Source organism: Pinus tabuliformis, chromosome 6 (genome assembly GCF_031772625.1).
Source record: "Pinus tabuliformis cultivar Carrire ecotype Pingquan chromosome 6, CPIR1, whole genome shotgun sequence".
NCBI classification, from domain to species: Eukaryota; Viridiplantae; Streptophyta; class Pinopsida; order Pinales; family Pinaceae; genus Pinus; species Pinus tabuliformis.
In genome coordinates this window covers 1414262848-1414281030 of record NC_142292.1, presented here as the reverse complement: position 1 = coordinate 1414281030, position 18183 = coordinate 1414262848, and the positions used below count along the sequence as shown (strand labels likewise).

Genomic DNA, 18183 nt, shown 5'->3' with positions numbered 1-18183 from the left:
AAAGATCTTGACTTACTTGCACACTAGAAGAGTTGAGTGATTTTGGCAATTTGAGGGAGGTTTTTGAGAGAATCAGGCTTGGAAGCTTTATGCACCCCACCTCAAACCCAACACACTGCACCTTCTCTATGCGCCGCGCCAGTGTATTTTTTGCACTGTGGAGAGCAGCCCAATGCACCACGCCAGCTCTATGCTTCGTGCCAGTGACCCAATGAGTAGCTATTTTTTCAGGAGACTTTTGGAGGCCTTCCTAGTGTCCAAATTGGGCATGGGATAGCTCGTTGGAAATATTATTGAGTCTACTTTCCAATCCAACTGGAATTTTTCAATTTGGAGTTCATTTTCCCTATCAAACATCAAATCTCCCAAGACTAGTCAAAATGTGCCAAATGAGGCTGCCTCAAGGCAGAGTGCTATTGCAGTCAACTTTTGAAGGTCTTCCTCAACTCCAAATTGAGCTCATGATAGCTCATTGGAAAGATGTTTGTGTTTAGTTATCATTTGACTCACCGAGAAAGTCCTTTGACCAACCAAGCTAGGATAAAACTTGATTCTTCCAAGGTCACTTTAGAGGTACATCAATTCTCCCGAGACAACTGTATTTTTGACATTTCTCTAAGACCATGACACTTGTGTAAAAATTGAAGGAGTTTTTTCTTCCCTGGCCTATTGTGGACAAAAAACTCTCTTAGTTTTCCCAAATTCATCTTTTATTGCTCAGAAACATCATTGGAGTAAAACCTATCCTGATGTGTGGAACAGGGGATTTGTCAAAATGAAATGAAATGAAGGGGATAAAGGGCTTCTAAATTCTTGAGAAAATTTTTGGAAGTAGGGAGGGATGTAAGGAAGTAGGGGAAAGTGTAATTTGAAAGATTGAGTGAGGGGAGGAGGTCCAAAAGGGAAAAATACAGGCCTAGCCTAGAAAATTGTTAAGTTGCAGCAAGAAACTAGGGTTTGTGCGAAAATGAGGAATTCGGGGGATCTCAGTGATGGGAAGTGTTTAATAAGGTACATTAAGGATAGGGGAAGGTGTATGAACATCCGTATACAAGTTTTGCTAATGATTTGACCATCCAAGAGAAATTACCTTCAAAACCCTAGGAGAGGGAAATGAACCTTACCTAGGCGCAACTGAAGCATGAACAAGGTATAAAATGACCCATTGGAACCTGACATGATGATGACAACCCTTTGAATGATGGTACACTTAGCTGAATGGTGACATGGACCGACATTTGGACAACTTTGAAAGGAGTAAAAGCAAACCCTAGACCTAATACCTAGTGACCAAATTTTGCTTGAAGACTCACTGAAATGACAAAATTTGAATTTGACACCTTAAAATCACTTTGTAAGAGCATGTTTGATCACTAAAGGAAGGTTGCAAAGACCGACACTAACAGCAGGAAGACAAAATGAAACCCTAATCTATTTTACAGAAAGTACATGAACTAATGAAATATTTAATATATTTGCAGGAAGTACATCTATGCTATTGTAGGAAAGGAAATGAATGAATTAAAACCTATTCTACCTGTAAGAAGACAAAGAAAATTCTCAATAATGCTGAAGGTAAATTAATCCTATTCTATTTATCAAATATCAAAAACAACATAACCTAATTACATGAATGAAACTATAGTTATGAAAGAAAAGTACCCAATGGGTCTTTGGTCCTCTAAAATTCACCATAAAGGCTTGAATGACATTTTTGAGTGATGTGGAATGAAGGAAAAACTTCTAATGCAATTCTGGAGGTGATTTGAAGAAATACGTGTATTGCTACAGGATGCCCTCTTTTGCTACAAGAAGCATCTGAGAGAAATTTTATGGAGTTTAGGAGTGGATTGGAGAATGGAAAATGAGGTTGAGGGTTGTGGAAGGTGAAGGGGCCTTACCAAACTCAAGGACACTCAATGAGCCAACTTATACAAGGAGGGATCAAAACAAGGATATTCCCGTAGCTCGGCTAGGTAGTTTTCAACATGTGGAAAGTTTGCAGAGATGAAGAAGAGTGAAAGGAAAGTTGATAAGATGAATGATACCAATGCATGAAAATGACGTTAATTTAACCTGTGAAAAAATATATCCCATATGCAATAAAATTACATGTTTAACTGATAAAAACAAGATGTTTAAGAAACTATCAAACTACTAATTACAACAACAAAAAATGACAATGGAAAGGATGAGTTGAATTAACAATAGAAATTACTATTGCATGAAGAGTATTTTTTTTAGTGCTTATAATCACAAGGTACACAACCAAGCTTCAATAAGGAGCTCCCATATAAACTTGCAAGAACAATTATTTTTTCATAAACAATATTTGCCAAAAATCAAAACAATGCTAGATGCATGCAAAAGAAATGTATAGTGGAAGGGGATTTAGCACTTGGGTTGGGCCTGTTAGGGTCCTATAATTTATAGGATCTCAAGGTAATTGAGTATTGTATCTCAGGAATATTATATTGTAAATACTTGTCAATCTGCCAATGATTTCCAGATAAAAGGAAAAAAAAAAGAATAAAAAATAAAAAGAGGGTATAAATAAGAAAAAAGAGAAAAAAAAATGAAAAAGAAGAAAAGATTGAACCCCACCAAAAGAAAGAAAAATAAAAAAAGGAATAATACTAAAAGTGTTGCAAGTCTAAATACCACTACTCATAGACAGTTTTGCTTCATCACTGAAAAATAAAGGTTGTGTGCAGCTTGTTCAAAATGCCACAATCACTAGCTTTTGGTTTAATCATATAGTGTAATCATGATTAAACTCCTTTAAATTTATGTAAGTTAGGTTAGAGAATAAATATTTTCCCAATAGTTTAATCTGGGTGAATCAGTAGTTAGGTAGAAAATGACATTGATTCAATTGTTTAATCTGAATCAATAGGAGAAATAAGGGATAGATTTTAGATAGTTTTTCATTCTGTATAAACTAAAATAAGGTGGGTTTTCTAGTATAGGTGCACCCTTTTGAAGAATAAAAAATGCTAGTTTAGTTATGGGTAGGTAAATTAGATGATTTTGCAAATATATGATTATGTCATTTTTATCCTAAGTTTTAAGGATATGGTGAAAAGGCCAAAATATGTGCCATAGGATAAAGTATTTTTCATGTTTTATTTCTAATCCTTAATCTAAGTCAAAAAGAAAAAGCAAAAAGGAACATGTTGACAAAGCTTGTTTGTCGTATTATGGTTAAAGTGCATGTCAGTCAATGGCATCGGGATCTGTTCTTGCTCACAATCTATGGCCCTCATCCACCTTCAGCACCCCCTCTCCATCCTGCCTTTACTGCCGAGGGGTAGGGAGGGGGGTCCGAAAAGTTGTTTCTCCCGCTGGACCCCTTCCCTTATGTGGCAACTCCTCATGTTTTCGCACCCCCCCTTGTTGAAACCACATACCACTTGCTACCCCCTCCAAAACCACCATCCCCTCGCCTGCTTTACCACACCCCACCATGACTTCCTCCACCATTCTCCTCTTGCTACATCGCCTAGCCATTAGCTAATTAAATGCATTCTCGACAAACAATCGTTTAGCATTAAATTTGTAATTCCCAGGTAACCGTTCAGGCTTAATGGTCCTGCGCCATTTTTAACGAAACATTCGTAGCAGTGTTTTAAAAGTATTGAAACCATCACTCTCCTCCCTTTTTCATTGCTTATCCTCTGCAAATTGACAAATTCTATATAATGCTGATTTCAAAACATTCTCGAGACTAGACCAAGACAGAAAATTGACAGTTGATAGTTCTCTGTTTCTCATACCTGACAATTCGTTATCCAAACTATTTCTCGGTAAGCTCCTCTAATTAATTCCTTCTTGTCTTTCACTCAATTCCTCTTATTTTTCACTGATACAGTCATGCCTCCAAAGACAAAAACTCAAGGTAAGCCTATTAATCCTTTGATTCCCCCTTCTGTAGACTTAGATCATATCCCTCTAGCTGACATGGATTATAGGATTAGTGAAACCCAATGTGACTGTGATTTTCTTGAATTATACTACTGGTTAGAAGACAAACATGTAGATAAAACTGATGAAATTGGGCTCTGGGAGTCCAATCTTCCCCATTACATTTTCCCCTTGACATTCCAAACCCCTGAGTTTACTAGAAAGTGTTAGGCATGTTATGTCCCTACTCAAAGAGCTATCATGGCCCCTTCAGGTGACATTCTCTTCACAATTATTGCCTAGTCCATTGACCAAATGATGTTGGCTCCCACTGTGGAAAATAATACTCCTTTCTCCTTAGAAGCCCTCACCCAGCTTTATCAGAAGCTGGATTTCGCTACTAGAGCCAAAATTTTTGAAATCTTCTTACTTGAGAATGCCCAGTTACCTAAGAAGAATCCTCCATATCCTTCCTCCATCTTCCCTGATCAAGCCAAAAAAATTATATCCATGATTTCCTATATTTTAGGTTATTATTCTGATCAGTGGGTAGATGAGCCCATTTTAGGATTCCTCTCCATATTTTCCATAGACAGCAAGCCCTCCATTGTGTTCAATTTCACTAAATTCTTGGCTGACAACATTCATGAACAATTCATAAAGTTTCCCACAGAACAGGTGTTTAATTGCATCTCCATTTTGATCTATCTGTTCCTTTACTATCAGTCAGATAAATTTAGTTTTGCATTGCAGAAACTTGATGATGCAGGAAATCAGTAGCCAGTGATCTTTTGGACATCATTGATCATGAAAGAACAACATGAGTTTTCCTACAAGTAGTTCATTGAAGATTTTGTTCATCTAGCCATGAACATCCTTAATAGTGCGATTCAGCCCAGGATCAATGAAGAAATCAAGAGAATTTTGCACCTAAGAGATCAAGCAAAGACTGGGGATTGGTATTTATACCAAAAGTACACCGAGATCAGGGCTTATGGTTGTGAATTGGCACCCAACAAACTCCCTAAATACCTCCCAATGTGGATTTTTTCGTTGGAGTATATTAGGCAGATGTTGAATTTGGATGACATCCATTTTGTAGTGGCCAAGAAGAAATCAGAGTTCCAAATAAAGACACGGGTCGGCCCATTTGTATGTAATAAAAGGACAACAGGTGAAGAAGCAGACAATATGTTTAAAGAAATGAAGTTTAGTCTTAGTTTTACATGGTCTTATGACCCTTGTGGCATAATTTCAAAGCTTAGAGTAGAGAATAAAATCACTCCTTACATTCATACTTCAAGGCCTGAAATAAAGCAGTATTCCAATCAATTGGAGTGGACAGAAAACACCTTATAGGAAGTTGAAGAACAACTCTTTTCTACTTCCAGTTTGCAGATTCCAACTCCTCAAGAAAAATCAAGCAAAAGACAGATGGAGGAAGGATCATCATCGACAACAGGAACTGAAGCCAAAGAGTTTAGAATTAGCTATAGGAAGAGGACAAAATTGACTCCTAGGGTAGATGTAGACAAAGAGATAGAAGAGCAAGCTGCCATCGTAATCACAGATTCACCACCTGCAACCAGAAAATTTACAACATCTCCCACTGGGCCTTCATCATCACAAGGTCAGAAGGAAACTAAGCTAGAGTCACAGAATGTCCAAATAGAAAAGGAGAAGACAATTTTTGATAGGTACAGAGAGATCAAACGCATAAATGAGATTCTAAAAAATAGTACTTATAATCAATTTTGGAAGCAGACCTCTAGCTTACAGAGCAGACTGTTGTTAGTTTTTGACACAGAGTATGGAAAAATGTAGATGGTCTTCCTTGAGGCCCAAACTTCACAGCCAAAAACAACAGCAGATTACAAGAGCACTACATTTGAGTTTAACACCAAAGACATTCATCCCATTGATCAAATGGAGATGCACAAGAAAACTGTTGAAATGATATCTTCTACTTTAAGTAACACTGCTATGTCATTGTATAAGTTGCAGGTTTCATTTGCCAATTTTCAATCTCAGCTGAAAATGTAGAAAGTATCCTCCCTAGCAAAATATAATAGGATCAAGTCTTTGGATGATTTGGTGCTAAAGATAGGATATGATCCCAACGATGTCAATGTTGCAGAGGAGATTATTAAAATGAAGAACCTAGACTTTGCAGCATTGAGAAAACAACTTCAGCTACCAACTACAGAGGATCCATTGACCAAGGACATTGAAGAAAATGAAGCACAAAAGGCTGACATGATGAAGCTGATCATAGAGTAGAACATATAGATTAGGCTGATGGAGGCCAAGATGGAGAAAATGATAATGGAGTAGAAGAAATTCAGAAGATGACCATTGTTCCCCTCGATGCCATACCCATTTCTTAGCTTCCAACAATAGGAACAACCATTGTAGCTACTTCTTCTACTCATATTGCAAATGCTGAACAAGTGACCAAGACACTAGAGAACATGTGACTCCAGTCAAAAGAGATCAAGACTTTGCAGGATTGGCTCAAAGATTTAGAAGTACAAAAGGCCAATGCTGAAGCTTCTCGTGTTATTGAAATGCAAAAATTATAGAGACTGTTGGAGAAGTTGCAGAAGGTATAAAGGGATAACTCAATTGGTCATACCCTGGCCCAAGCCAAGGAAACCATTTGGATGAATATACTAGACTCTATGAATGATATTTGGCCTTCTATCCAAATCATATTTGAGAAGAAGAAGTTGATAGAAAAGGCTACAGAAACTATTATGCAAGGAAGAGAGAAGCTTGGAGAAATGCCCACAGAAGCCTCCAACATCATCAGATTCCTGAATTCTAAGTCAAAATATGAGCTTGAAGGATTAGGAATCAGTGACAGAACTGACACTATTTTAGAAGTGAAGAAAGTTTTGACTAAGAGAAACCTTATTGATCAGTTGGAAGAAATATGTGAAACATTAGAGCTGCAAGTGAACAAGTTTACCAATGGAATTGAAGCATTGATCCAGAAAGGATTGCTCAGCGTTCATGTAATAAATGACAAATTGATCACTCAGGAAGACTATGTCCTGAAGATGAAAGAAACATCAAATTCAATGGGATAAAGGGAAGTATGACAACAAAGGCATTTTTGGAAACCATGTCAAATAATTTCTACGTATAGAATCAAGTAAAACACATTTTTACAGTGAAGTTGACTTTTGCCAAATACACCAAGGTATATGAGATTTACCAAAGAGTAATAAAATTGACCGTACCATATGAAAAGAGATGGGAAGAACTGATCAATATACTAGATTAAAAAGGTAATTGTGGAGCAATAAGACAATGGCCAACACATTAGCCAAGATGACAGTCAGTTCAGCAACACAACATAGTTTCAGGTTGACTCAATAACTCAAACCATCAAAACAGGGCCACCTTTCTTTTCAGCCTCTCTACGTGCCCTATTTTTCCACCAGGATTAGATCATATTGTTTGTAATTTAGCTAATAATACACTGTCTATTTGACAACGATTTTGAAAATGATTTTTGTAATTATTAGTATAAATACTTCAGTGTTTGAAGTATTAAGGGTTGATTTCTGAATGTAATTTCTTCTTCATATAGTAAATTTCAAAGTGCTGGAGCATCAATAATACAAGGACCTTTCATAGGATTCATGTGGTGTACCAAATGATGATGTGTTCCTTCTGTTTATTTTTTTAACCATTGTTTTCTTTCTTTGTTATTCTGAATATCTGAATTACTTAACATAAACTGTGATAAATAGGGTTTGTTACTTAGAGCACCCTATTTTTTCTGCATTAATTTTTATGTTTTCCACTGAAGTCAAATTAAGGAATTCTTAATTTCTCCTTAATTTCTACTAAACCTTACACTTCTGTTATTTCACAATCCATTAATTTCTGAAATGATCCAAATAGTGCAACCTAGCTTGCCCTGTGAAACCTCCTCTAAAAATTGATGCAAAATCTAGTTTGATCTATAGACTCCATAGCCCAATGGAATTATAATACTTAAATCAACCAAACCAATCAAATAAAAACAAACAAGTACAATCATAACTAGCCTAAAATTTACATAAAACAAAGCTAAATTAAATAAAGAGATCCCTCTCTGAAGCTGGCAGGGCTAGATCCCAGATTCGAAAGTGGTTTTGATGTTGTCCTATGTGTTTACTCCCTCGACCTCAAAAATACAGAATGACAACATAGTGGCGACCATACTGGGGAAGAAAACTCTTTAGATTGAAAAATCATTATTCTCTAGTATTTAATCAGTATTTCTATAAATTAAAACTTATATATCATTATGAAATACATGATCTGAGGTTGTTATTTTGTATATATTTTAGTGTGTCATTCATTTTGATTTTTATTTGTGTGATGATTTTTAATAGACCTGGCTCCCAAAAGAATTTTCACTAAAGAACACATTGATCCCAACCCTGCTGAATTTGTAGATAATCCAAAGAAATTGGTGAGAAAGAAAAGTCTTACAGAAATTCAGGGTAGTAATAGTCCTTTGTCTATATTCAATTCTCTTCCTGAGAATAGTCCTTTGTCAAGGTCTAACTCTCTTCCAGAGAAATTTGAAACTATTCAGGATATAGAGTTTGATTTTCCTTTCCAGCATAGTTTGTTTAGATCAAAATCTAAGACTTTTGTAGATCAAACTGTAATTGATAAAACCCTACTGCAACCATATATACCCCAAACCCAGCTTCTTGATACAGATCCTGATCTAGAATCCCTACAGAAATTTGAGAAATTACAAGGTCCAGTTTCAACTTTGGACCAAGCTATTGAAGAATATCATATTCAACAATCTGTTGAATTTTCTTCTTTAATAGTTGTCGTAGCCTCTTTGTCCACCCAATCTTCCCAGTCAGTTCATCTACAACCTCCCAGTCCTACTCATTCTATAGTCTCTACCTTTTCACCTGTGATATCTCAAATTGTTATTCCTACTATCTCTGTAGTTACCACAACTACACCTACCTTAGGTCCATCTTCCAGTCAATCTTCCAGACCAATTATGGCAGGTAGGTATGCACCTTTGGTGTTACCAGGCTAGCTAAATGCTATGCCTATAGATTACCAATCTAAAATTGTGACCTTTGATAACACTAGTTCTCATATTGCTCAGCAGCATGTGGACATAATGAATGATGTGTTTGACCTTCAAGAAGTAGATGAACCCGATGTAAAAATGAGATTGTTTGCTCAAATTTTAGGAGGTGATGTCAAAAAATGGTTTAGGAGTTTACCTGCAGGAAGTATGGCTAACCTTGATGCATTCCATCAAACGTTTTTATCTAGATGGGAAATTCAGAAAAAACCATTTCAACTCCTAAATGAATATAAAACACTGAAAAGAAAGCCAAATGAAAGTGTGTAAGAATATTGTGAATGATTTAGTATTGGTAACAATTCCATTCCACATGACTTCAAGCCCTCCCCTGGCCTAGCTTTAATTGATTTTCCTGATGGTTTTGATGTAGACATGGAATATCAACTTAGAGAGAGAGACCCAGAAACTTTGGAAGAAATGCAAGAAAATTCCATAAAAGTCGAAGCTAACATCTACGCAAGAAGGCCAAACTAAAATTTGAATGCAGGGTTACCATTAAAGAAGAGCCTTCTACTTATGCCTCCGATCATAAAATTGATAACCTAGTGAGATTATTGAATCATATGATGTAAAGAGTAAACATAAAATGACCAAACTCAAGTGTGAGAGAACCAAAATGCTCCTCAAATTAGAAACCAAAACTTCAGGAGAAATGTTCCCCAAATCAAACAAAGAGAACAAAAGGATCCAGACCAGTAGGTTCGACCTCCTGTTCAGGAAAATTACAATGAGGATAAGGGTAATATTGTTGAAGAGTTGGATGATAATCAAATAAATTTGATGGGAATAAACAATGATGAAACAATTTTCCTCACTCAAGAGGAGCAAGAAATTTCTCTCCTAGCTCAAACCGAGCTAGATTCTGAAGAATCGGATGAATATAATCAAGATTTTGAAAATTTGATCATGGAAGTACATAGGCAGTATAACCTTAGGAGAAAAAAGAATTCAGACACTCTCAATACCAAAACTTATGATAATCCTGCTAAAAAATCCTCTGAAATTGATCCTAGGAAAACCACAGACAATCTTCCTAAGAAAACTGTGGATAATTCTAGTAAAACGAAAGTAGAAATTCCTGTCAAGAAGATAGTTGATAGTGTTTCTAAAACTACTCAAACATATATCCCAACCACTAATCAACAAAAAGAGCCTATAAGAAACCAAATCACAAATCAATATGAGCTTCCAAACTTGATTAAGATTCAAACATCGTTCAACATTGAGAATGAGTTAGCAAAATTAGAAATCCCTATTCCTCTCACAGAGTTAACGAACAAAAAAATGTACAAACCCCAAGTAATGAAAGCTCTAAACATAGGGGAAAACACAAACTTTGCAAATTTGAATGATGACCAACTTGAACTCTTATTTGGACCATAAGTTGAAGGAAAACCACAGGAAGGGGGTGTTCCTCTAGTCTATGTTAGCCTAAATATTCTTGATAAGATCCTCCATAATGCTATGTTATATTCAAGATTTTCCCACAATTTAATGCCTAAAGTTGTTATGGAGAAATTATGGTTTGACATTACCAGACCTTATAAAGACTTATATTCCTTTGATTCCAGTAAAGTAAGATGTCTAGGTCTTATCAAAGACCTGTGTGTTACTTTAGGACAAATCCCAGCCAAAAGTCTTGTAATGGATATAGTGGTTGTAGATATTCCCCCTAAGTATGGCATGTTGTTGTCACGCTCATGGGGAGAAAAATTACAAGGAACCCTACAGATGGATATGACATTTGCTACCATACTAGTTTTTGGGCAGCAAAGAAGATTATATAGGGAAACCTTGATGAAATTCATGGTGAGTAGTCAAGAGAAACCTCACAATTATCCTCTTTATTCTGTCCACTCAGATTTAGACTCTTTCATTCTTTACAATGATGGAGATATCAACACTCAGGTGATCAATGTTGAAATTGAGAGTCCTAAAACAAATCCAAACCAAACACAAACAATATAACCAAATACTCCTCTCAAACCTCTTTGGAACATGAGCTTTGATGGCTCTTGTAGCAAAGATGGTTCTGGAGCAGGAATTTGGGTAGTAAACATAGGAAATAATCATGCTGAGGGTCATTCATACAGGCTTAATTTCCAATGTACCAATAACATAGCAGAGTATGAAGCCCTTATATTAGGATTGCAGTTGTTGAAAAAATTAGGTGCCAAAAGAATCTCCATTCAAGGGGATGTTGAATTAATTATCAAACAAATTAAAGGAGAGTATTCAACTAAACACCCTAGAATGAGAGCATACAGAAATGTTGTGCTTGACTTTCTAGAGAGATTTATTGAATATAACCTTTCTACAGTTCCTAGAAAACAAAATATCATTCCAAATAATCTGGCTTTTTCATCCATCTCCTGTAAAATGCCTTATCTTAATCGAGATTATATAGTGGAAGAGAAACATCAACCAGTTGTACCAGATAATATGAGGTATTGGCAGGTGTTTGGAAGTGATAAACAAATTGAATTTTTTTTTTTTCAATCTAAAGATGAATTTCAAGATGATAATATTGATTTGGAATCTGAAGTAGAAAATCACATGGTTGTACATTCTAATCTAGAATGGTAGTTAGAAAATTCAGATGTAAATACATCCATAGATAAAGTTGTAAATAAATTAGAATTACTTGAGATAGACCCAGAGAAAGAAGATTTTGACACACTTCAGCTAAAAGATAATGTTTTACATAGAGGTCTAGTTCCACTAGAAGAATTATTTGATTTCAATGATGTGGAAAAAAAGCCTAAGATTGAGCCCACAAGAACAACAATTGAAGAATGTAATTTAGGTACTGAAAAAGATCCAAAAATCATAAAACTGTCTAAATCATTTCCAGCTGTTGAAAAACAAAAATACATTTCTTTATTCAAGGAATTTAGTGATTTTTTTTCCTGGAGCTATGAAGATATTAAAACATATGATACAAAGATTATACAACAAAAAATTCCAATTAAGGAAGATCATAAACCATTTAAACAAAAACTTCGAAGAAAAAGAAAAAATCCAATTCTGATGCCTTTGATTGAGAAGGAAATTAAAATAATGTATGACTCTAAAATCATAGTTCCTCTTAGGTACTCTAAATGGGTTTCCAATATTGTGCCAACTAGGAAGAAAACAGGTGAAATTAGATTGTGCATATATTTTAGGAACCTTAACAAAGTCTCCCTAAAGGACAACTATCATTTACCTAAAATGGATCATATTCTACAAATGGTAGTTGGATCTTCTAGGATTTCTTTATTAGATGGTTTCTCAGGTTATAATCAGGTTTTAGTCCACCCAGATGATCTAGATAAAACAAACTTTACTACTCCATGGGGTACCTTCATGTATGTGAAGATGACCTTTGGGTTAATGAACACTGGAGCCACATTTCAAAGAGAAATGGATATTGCTTTTGCTGATGAAATTGGCAGATTTATTGTGATCTATCTAGATGACATCACTGTATATACTAAAACCGATGAAGAACATTTGTTACATTTGAGAAGAGTATTTGAGAAATGTAGAAGGTTTGGGATTTCACTAAATCCTAAGAAAATAGTGTTTGGCCTTGAAGAGGGAAAACTCCTTGGTCATATCATCTCCAAGGAAGGATATGGAGATTACCAGGCTAGCTAAATGCTATGCTTGCAGATTACCGCTCTAAAATAGTGACCTTTGATAACACTGGTTTTCATACTGCTCAACAACACGTGGATAGAATGAACGATGTGTTTGACCTTAAAGAAGTAGATGAATCGGATGTAAAATTGAGATTGTTTGCTCAAAGTTTAGGAGGTTATGTCAAGAAATGGTTTAGGAGTTTACCTGTAGGAAGTATAGCTAACCTTGATGCTTTCCATGAAACTTTCTTAGCTAGATGGGAAATTAAGAAAAATCCACTTCAACTCCTAAATGAATATAAAAGATAGAAAATAAAGGCAAATGAAACTATGGAGGAATACCGTGAACAATTTAACACTATTTACAATGCAATTCCACAAGAAATCAAACCCTCCCTTGGTCTAGCTTTGATTGATTTTCCTGATGGTTTTGATGTAGACACGAATATCAAATTAGAGAGAGAGACCCGACAACTTTGGAAGAAATGAAATCTAATGGTATCAAAGTTGAAGCTAACATCTTAGCCAAGAAGGTGTTGTAGCGGATGGTGAGCTCCAGTATTGTAGCAATAATGCTACAACTCCTGGAGCTTCCTTCTCTAATTTTATCAACCCGGTAGTTCGTAACAAACTTGGAAGCGACGGTGTTGTACGCACAAGTACTAGCTCTTGCCGCAGCTATCACTTGGTCAGCTGGCACAAGTCCGCTAGGAGCTTAAGCCAACTTCTATGAGCTCTTAGAAGAAGCTTTTTAATTGATGGATGAAAGGTAACTCGAAGGAAGCTAATCTAATTGCAAAAAGAAAATGAAAGCCAAAAAGGAACGTAAACCCTAACAAACCCTAATTCTACCAGCTAGTCCTACTGACGCAAAGGAGAGCATGCAAACTACTGAAAGAGATGCCATTACTTCTAGGAAGGTAAAATGCATGTGTCTAAGTTATCACTATCTGAAGAAAACATCTTTTTGTATTTTTTATTAAGTTATTAGAATTATCATGCATGTGCTTTTAACTAGTTTTCCACTGTGCAGGGATGGATCAAGGGATGAAATGCTTTGGGAAAGGTTGGGATGGTACAGAGAGGGTCTAAGGGGTCCCTAACATTCTTTTGAGAGTTTCACAAAGTCTGGATGCCATGCAACCTTGTTTATGAACTTCTACAGGAAGTCTGCAGGGGTTTCTATAGGAAGTTCTGAAGTTCTTCTACAGGATGTTTCGAAATGGGACTTTTGAGGATGGGTGATTGATGGAATATGCATGGATGGTTATGGAGGTAGGATGGGGGTCTGAAGTGACCCAGGAGCTGATGGATGGAGTGGTGAGATGATATGTGGAAGGCTGATTTGGCTTTAAGGTAGTTGAGACAACAATGGAGAAGAAGGTAGGGTTACGTGGGCAAGAGGATGGGTGTGAAGCGAGAAGCCTAGATATGGGATGAATCAGATGGCTCTGATGAAGCTTGACCATGTGAGTGAGTGATAGAGATGCCCTGCACAATGCACATTCAACTGAATCAATGAATTCTTGCAAACAAACTAAGTCCTAGCTAACTTAATCTAACTGTCAATGAAATGAATAAACAACAGCCTCGTTTGGAAAGAGAACCATGTACATCACGTGAGCAAGAACATTCTGAAAGATCTAAATGCATGACAAACTCCTACCAATCGATTCCCAAACATAAAAAGCTACTTTAACCAACAAAACAACCAAAATAACAAAGCAAGATCTAAAGAGCAGATTTTATTTTAAGAACGCAGCAAACACACATAAAGATAAACAGGGGAGGTACTGGGCGCTTGAGATGGGCCCAACCCCAAGAGCTACAGCCTCCCAAGAGAGATTTAGAGTTGGTGCAAAGCTGAATTCATCTTTATTAATCAAGAATGAAGAGTTACATCAAAACTGTCCACAAGGAGAGCTTGAGAATGAGCTGAAAGCAAAGCTAATCTATTGCATACAAATCGAATTACAAAATGACTACAACAAGGCTATGAAATGACTAACTACTAGCTACTATCTACTGGCTAACTAGCTAACATCCACTGGCTAACCAAAATGAGGCCCTAAGCCTTCTTTTTTATACAAATTGAGGACCCAACAGTCCTCCTAAACTTTAGGGACTCGGCTGCCCAAAACTTGGAGTTAACAGTAGTCCTACTTGACTTGCTTGGCTGCCCTTGTGCTAATTGATTCGGTGGCCCTTGAACTCCGAGCTGATGGTGGAGAATTCGAGGTAAGGGCCCATAAATGAAGGGGACACCTTCCTACAAATCCTCTAGCTTGTTCTCCCACGAATTTGGCTGCCAAGTGCTCATTAAGACCTTCAATTTTGTCTCCAAGTTGACCAAAAAGGCTACACAAAGCACCCATTAGACTTGTTGGCATAATGACTAACCAAATTCACTCTATTAGCATAAATATAATCAAAAACATGCAATAAACTAATGAGAATGGTGGATTAAGTCAAATTAGGAGGTTGAATGAGCCCAAATAATTGTCCATTTTTGGGGCTCATCATCACCCCCGTACTGAAAGTGTTGCTCATCCTCTGAGCAACCAATCTATCTCCTCATCTTTGATGGCCTTGGTGGCCTCCCTGTCATGCCAAGCTTCTGAAGTGATGTCCTCTTCTCTGTCATGAAACCATGCTTCTTTGTTCTTCCCACTGCCTGTGCTCCTTTTCCTAGAGAAGTTTCATCTTTGGTATGATTGTGAAAGTATATTCAATCTGATGGTGGCAATGGTGGTGAAAGGAGATGAAATTAGTGGAGGATGGAAGAAAAGAGTGGTTTCATGCCTCCTCAACAAACTTCAAGCTTCAAATCCCTCTCCATAATTGATTCTGACCTGCCCAAAGGCTTCTACAGGATGTTTCTGGTAAAAATACAGAACTTCCTGTAGAAAGTCCTGTAGCTTCCTGTAGAAGGTTGAACCATGACCAGATTGTGTCCGAACCTTTAAAAAATGAGTGTTCATGGAGGGGATGGATGTGCTTAGGGTGGCTAGCACAAGTGCTGCCTCCCTAGCTAAAATCTCAGCCAATTTCTCCTTCTGCTGCCCTCTCCCCAAACTTCCTTGTATGCCAATCCCAAACAACGCAAAGCCTTTGAACTCATCTGATGAAACTTCCTCAAGACTAATTCCCTTGATGCATCATCTCATTCAACAACTGATCCATCTGCAAGTTGTTGAAAAGCACTCCTTTCAAACAAATTTTCCATGGCGCCCTTCACTAGCAGACGATTTTGTCCCATTGGTTCCATGACAATAACACCCATGGATTTTCGATCACAATCAAACTCCAATAAAGCCCACCTCTTTGATCTTTGTATCCACCAATCACAATTGCCCAATTTCACTGTGCCACTGTTGAGAATGGCACTTGTATCACCTGCCATTGGGTCTGGAACTCCCATTTTTTCAACCAATACCTTCAAGGCTGCCTCAGTGGGAATACCAGTAGCATGGAACTGGTGACCTTGACAAGATATCCCTGCATCATTGCAAACTGCAGCAACTTCTGCCAGAGTTTCTCAATTTTCCCCCATATTATGTGTAGGCCAATCCAATATTTTTCCATCCTTAGGATTATATGTTGTTCCTTCAACAGTAAACTCTCTAAGTGAACCAACACTATGTCCTATGGCTATAAACTCACTGAAAGACATCGGATTGGTTGTAAGAGTACCTGTCTTATCAGAGCAAATCACTGTGGTGCAACCCAAAGTCTCCACGCTCGGTAACTTACGCACAATAGCATTCTTTTGTGCCCTCTTACAAGTGCCAAGAGACAAACATGTAGTAACCACAGCAGGCAATCCCTTTGGTATAGCAGCAACTGCCAGAGCAACAACAATCTTAAAGTAGTACGTACATTTCTCAAAGGAAAACCTGATATTTTTTTGGCCACCCATCTATGACTTCCCATGAAAGAAAATATTTGTAGTTCATGATCCAGACAAGAATACAAATGGCACCAATCACTGTTTTCAGTCTTTCACCAAATTCATCTAACTTTATTTTCAAAGGGGTATCATGACATTCCATTGAAGCTTCCTGAATTTGTGCCTGAATTTTACCTATTTATGTACTTTGAGAGCTTCCAAAGCCTTCTCAGAATTATTCTCCTGCCATACTCAAACAATGGCATTGAGGATGAGAATCAGGAGAATGACCAGGGGCTCTACATAGGCTGTTATGCCCTCCTCAAAAGACACATTATCACGAAAGTAGGCGAGAAGAAATGAAATGCCAGCTGCCAACAGAAGTATTTTAACAACTGTATCATCAAATTGCTCCGCTACCAGCTTCCACAAAGGTGTACCATTTTTCTTCTGGAGCTCATTCCATCCATATATTTGACGGCGTTTTTCCACTTCATGAGAATTTAAACCATTCTCTAAGCTCACATCATATTCTTCTAAGCATTCTTCAACAGTTTTAGACCAAGCAGGGAATATCTTGTCCTCCATGGACTATGAAATAGATGATCAGATTCTGAATTCAAACAGATTGCTCCACGATTAACAGATCTATAATGCGTTTGAAAAACTCCAAAATCAATACTTTCAAGAACCCTGGTAACCTTGGACACGAGCTTTAACTACTGTTCTCATTTCAAGCTTGAATTTTGACAAAAATCTCGGGTTTTCCTTCTCTAGAGCTGTTTTCTGCGTTTCCTGTAGACGACTTCCTGTAGAAACGCCTGTAGAGTGCCCCTGCACCTCTAAGTGAGCCCGATACACTGGAGAATTGTGAACTAGGCCACAAAGCTCAATGGAGGACGATGGGTTAATCATTTTGTGGAATCAGAGGATGCATACTTCAGTTGAAAATGTTGCAAGTGCAGGTTAACAACAGTCTGTGAGTTTCAACTGAGCGTTTGTTAATTGCTGCGTGATTTGTGGTGAAGGAGTGAGGTGGCCAGGTGTACGTGGCCACATGCAGACGGTAGTGCTATAATGAGTTGCATGTCCTCTTCTTGTTAATCAGTTGCACTGGAGTTAAAGCCTCTACCACAGTCTATTTTTTTATTTTCAATTTTCACGTGAGTGACTTACCCATGCATGCTGCGTGATTTTTGCCTGGATGAGTGCAATCAGATATGGCTAGATTCTTGGCTGAATCCCCCCATCTCATTCGTTCATGCAGTGCTTGGATTAGATTCATGCAATATAGGAACAAGGTTTAGTCATGTACCTGAAGTCAGATGGTTGCTGTGAGGTGCTTTTTGCTGCTGCATGCTCATATTCTGTTGCTGCATGCCTGGATCCTTTGGTTGCATGAGGGCTTGGCTGATGATTTTTGGTTGTTTTCCTTGTGCAGGTGTCCTCTGGCCGGATGCATGCTGCAGGAGTTCATTTCCACGTTCAGATCTGCACCTTCAAGCTGCTGTTGCTGAATTTTCACAGGACTAGAACTTGTTTTCGCCATTGCTCCCAAACGGTAAACCGGATTGATCTGAAACTTGCTGAGTGCATTCCTACCATAATTATGCACCTCCCATAGCAAAATCGTGATCAAT

The 18183-nt window shown here is 37.4% G+C and overlaps 2 pseudogenes; both read right to left on the bottom strand.

Moving 5' to 3' along the window:
• Positions 1–15817: 15817 nt before the first annotated feature.
• Positions 15818–16573, bottom strand: LOC149263946 (calcium-transporting ATPase, endoplasmic reticulum-type pseudogene; annotated as a pseudogene).
• Positions 16574–16795: 222 nt separating this feature from the next.
• On the bottom strand, positions 16796–17131 carry LOC149263945 (calcium-transporting ATPase, endoplasmic reticulum-type pseudogene; annotated as a pseudogene).
• Positions 17132–18183: the final 1052 nt, after the last annotated feature.